The sequence below is a fragment of the Phocoena phocoena genome, chromosome 3 (genome assembly GCF_963924675.1).
Source record: "Phocoena phocoena chromosome 3, mPhoPho1.1, whole genome shotgun sequence".
NCBI lineage: Eukaryota > Metazoa > Chordata > Mammalia > Artiodactyla > Phocoenidae > Phocoena > Phocoena phocoena.
In genome coordinates, this window is record NC_089221.1 from 170,305,250 (window position 1) to 170,309,670 (window position 4,421).

The following is a 4,421-nucleotide window of genomic DNA, read 5'->3' on the forward strand; positions in this document are numbered from 1 at the left end:
TACCGAAACAAAACAGGGAAAGAAAATGCAAACGTGCCAGTTGTGCTTCTTGTGCCTTGTCCTTGGGGTGTCAGCCTTGATCCAGCCCGGGGTGGGCGCCTCTGTGAGGGCGGCCCAACCCCCGAGAGACGGGCGTGGTGTCGGGCACTGGCTTTGCTCCTTTCCGAGGCCCTCAGAGGGACCCCCAGCCGTGGGTGACTTTCACCAGAAGAGAAGGGGGCTGCCCCCTTGGGGTGCGTGTGTGCCCCCAGCCTGGCATCTGCCCCTTGCAGGTGGCCGGCCCGGCCCGCAAGAGCTATTGGGCCCAGTGGCTCTCGTGGGGTCCCCGCCCCGGTGGCTCCAGCCTCGGGCCATGCAGCCTGTCCTCAGCAGTGCGTGACCTGCCCCCTGGGAGGGACCCCCAAGTCCTCTTCTGTGCTTCGGGGAACAGAGACTTCTGACAGCTCGCAGCAGCCTGAGCTGCCACTCGCTCGGCAGAAAGGAAGCCTTGGGTTTCCAAGCTGTCCTGTGGTTGAAGCCCCAGCAGATCCTGCAAATAAGGCCCGCTCGCCTATGCCTGCAGGCCGACAGATGTGGGCGGGTGGCTCTGTGTCACCTCTGCTCGCCCAGCAAATCAGAAGTGACCACCCAAGGCACGTCACTGTCTCGGGCCTTGAACCGTTCGACCACAGCTGATCGGAAATGAGATGGTGGGGGTGAGGCTGTCCTGACTCCTGGTGGCCATTGGGGTGTCCAGCCAGGCCCCCTGCAGGGGTCTGCATGAGGTCCGAGGCCCGAGACCCAGCCTTTCTGCCTTCAGGGCTGTACCACCTCCAACGGAGAAGGCCGCCTCTGGGCCATCGGGCAGTAGGAAGTGGTGGAGGGCAGGGCTGCTTCTAAGGCTTCCCCTCCTGCAGGCTCTCTGAAGATGAAGCTGTGAGTCTCCCCACAACCCCAATACTTCCTGAAGGCTTGAAACAAGCCGATATTTATGTGTGATAAATCGCAGAGGAAGGGTTCTCGTAGAGCAGCGGTCCTGGTGCAAGCCACACCAGCCCCGCGTTTCTGGAGAAGGTACAGCTGAAGGTGGGGGATTGTGGCCCTCTGGGAACTGCTGGGTCCTTTTCTTCCTAGGGAGACCCTTCAAGTCTCCTCTGTTTTTTCCTGTGGTCACCAAAGAGAAGACAAGTTGGTAGCTGTTCCAACCAGCTTTCCAGATTTCTGCCACCTCGTAGTTGCCCCCAAAGTCTTTCCTGATTTAGAAAAGAATAAAAAAGATAACTAAAAGTGATGGAGGTGTCGCTCTGTGGGTACCCCAGCTCCCTCCAGAGCTTCAGAGGGGGAAGGGGGCCTAACGGGTGAACTGTGACTCAGCGTCTTGGCCCGTGGGCGCCCGGCGCTGGCAGTCACAGGCAGCCCCATCGTTGGGCCAGTCCTGTACACGTCAGGCTGTGGGCCTGACCAATGTCTGTTAACAGAGCCGACTGCCGTTTGCAAGGAGTGAGACCACATTGACGGGGTTCCTAGGGGTGCTGGTGAATCGGGTCGGTGGGGTAAGGCCTCCAGGGTTGCTGGGGGAGGATGGATCGAAAGTAGGCGCCTCCCCCAGCCCATCGGCTCCAGCCGCCCACCGTCTGCTGTGTTGCTTTGCCAGGACCCCGAGGCGCCTCAGGAAAGGACCAGAGAGACACTTGGCGCTTACCCTTCCCACTCCGAGTCAGCCAGGAACACGCCAGAGCCTTGGAGACCGTGATGAAAGTGTCCGACTTTAACAGCCAGGGGTCTCCCTCCCTCCCCCGCCCCCCACCCGCTTCCTGCAAACGTCGCTAGACTTGGCCCCCTCTGCCCCCACACCCCGACACCCCGTCTCTCCCCGGTTCACAGTGGTCCCTGCCTGGCTGCTCCCATCCAACGATCTGGCCGAAGGTGACCACAGGCCGGCCTGGGAACGCTGATCCCTGCCCTGTCGAGGTCCTCTCTTGCAAGGGGGCAGGCTCTTCTTCCCGAAACATGTAACATCTGTTGGTTTTGGGGTCTCCCGACGTGTAGGGGTCCAGGCAGAAGGTGGGGTCAGGCAGCCAGGCTGCTGGCCCCTCCCGAGCTTCTTGTGAGAGACTGTGTTCTGTGTCAAGGTTCCCCGTGGCTCTTCCTTAAACCCCGAGACGGCCAAGTGCGTGAGATGATGCAGCCGCCCTGTTCGGGCCCCTGGGACCCCCAGCGTCCCTCTGTCTGACCTCTTTGTCCAAAAACAAATCAATCAGGAAATGAATCCAAGAGCTTCAGAATCTCACCCGTTGGGTGTTTTCTTACTTGGGTTTTGAGTTTTCTTCGCTTCTGGGGTTTTTTTTTTGTTTTGTTTCTTTGGTTTCTTTTGCGCTTGGTTTGGAAGAAGAAGGTATCCAGCGTCTTGTCGATGCAAGTTTCTCCTCAGGTCCAAGTTTTCATCATATTAAACAGCACTTTACAACACCACGTGTGTTGACCCCTGTGTCCCCAGAGAGCAGACTCTCCCTGCCTGGTTCTGAGCCCTGAGCATCTCATAAGTGACCTTGGAATAAGTGATGAGCCGGGAAAGGTGGCCCAGCTCAATCAGAGTGCCACAGGTTTTTACCCCCAGCCCTGGCCATGGGCCAGAAGCCATCTAAAAGCTCGGGGTCACGGGTGCCCGCCTGATCCAGTGGAATTCTCAGGTTGGAACAGCCCCGGCCCCAGGACCATCGCATTCCCTTCTCTGAGTGTAACAGACGTTCCGGGGATGGGGCAGGGGGGAAATGGAAGGAAAGAAGGTGTGCAGAACTCAGAACCGGCAGGGAGATTCCAGGCGGGTCTCAGCCCCCTGCGCCCTCAGATGCCACTGGGACACACGTGCATCATTCAGCTGCAGGCGCAACCTAAATTTCCTCGTGGCCACATTTAAAACAGGAAAAAGAGTTAACCCTCCCGGTTCCTTGTTCTTGTTTGTTTCTTGTTTGGGCCTCACCGCGTGGCACGTGACAGGCAGGATTTTTAGTTCCCCAATCAGGGATCGAACCTGTGCCCCCTGCGGTGGAAGCATGGAACCGCCAGGGAAGTCCCTGGTGAAGGTAATTGGATGGTATGTTTTATTTAACCCAATGTAGTCAAAATATTACCCTTGCACTTTGCAATCAATATGAAAATTAGTCTGGTGTTTTCCTTTTTTTTTTTGGTACGGAGTTGTGATACCGTGTGTTTTGCCCTCACCGTGCGTCTCGATTCGGACGGCCCACGTCTCCAGTGCTCGATGCCCCACGTGGCCAGAGGCTGCTCTGTCCTCTCCCAGCTGTCATCATGCCTACTGGGTCTCAGTGGGGACACTCTTGCCCCCCTCAACCCAGGGGACACTGATGTCTGGGGGCATCTGTGGTCATCACGACTTGGGGGCTCCTGGCATCCAGCGGGTGGGGCCGGGGATGCTGTTCCGCCCACCAAGCCTGCGGTGTCCCCCTCCTAGAGAGTAACCCGGCCCCCTGTCAGCAGTGAGGGGAGGAAGCTGGTTTAGCCCACGCCCCTCCCGGGATCCAACAGTGTAGAAGGCCACAGTTCCCCTGTAGCAGAAGTCAGACCCTGGGTCTTCTATGTCCAAGGCAGCCCTGCCTGAAGCCCCCAGGTTTCCTGTGTCCAGAGCCTGGGACACGGTGTGGCAGGGGGCGTGTGGGCAGGGGCGGCCCAGAACCTTCTGGAAGGCAGGGAGTCTGGAGAAGGGCGCTCAGCCAGCCCCAGGGGTGGAGGTGTGTGCCGGGGCAGGAAGCCTCAGGTCCGGGAGGCGGGACTCAGTGGACTCCGGGTTAACCGAGTTCAGTTCAGAAGAAGCTGCCACAGCATTTCCCAGAAAGTGGGGATCAGGCGGGCAGAGTGGGAGTGAGGAAGGGGAAGGGACGGCCTCAAAATGAAACCAGCAGGGGCCCTGCGGGTCTCGCCCCGCCTCCCGGGGCTGGGGCTCCCAGCTGACCAGGTGTGCAGGGCCCCGAGCCACCCACCCGGGGCTGGAGGTCACACCTTGAACTTCAGGCCAGTGGCTGGAGGACCTGCCCGGTCTGCAGTCCCCGTGGCAACGACACGGAGGCTCTGGAGGAGGAAGGAGGGCGGAGGGGGAGGCCAGGCCCCATGGCAGCCTGAACCGAGGCTCGGGTTTCTGCCCAGGCTTCCCTGGGGACCGAGGGAGCCCCGCAGAGAAGCACCTGGAGAATCAGAGAGAAGCCTCAGGTGAGGGAGGCACCGAGGCCCCGCAGCTGAGTCTCTTCCCCACCCCCGGCCCTCGCCTGACCCCCACCCCTGGGGGAGGCCACGCCCCCTGCAAGGGGGTCATCCCGGACCAAATGAGATGGCTACTGCTGACCCCCCAGGAAGGAGCAGACCCTCTCCTCCTGAGCATCCCGAATCCCTTTTCCCTTCACCCTGGCTACACCCCGTGAACTGTCCAG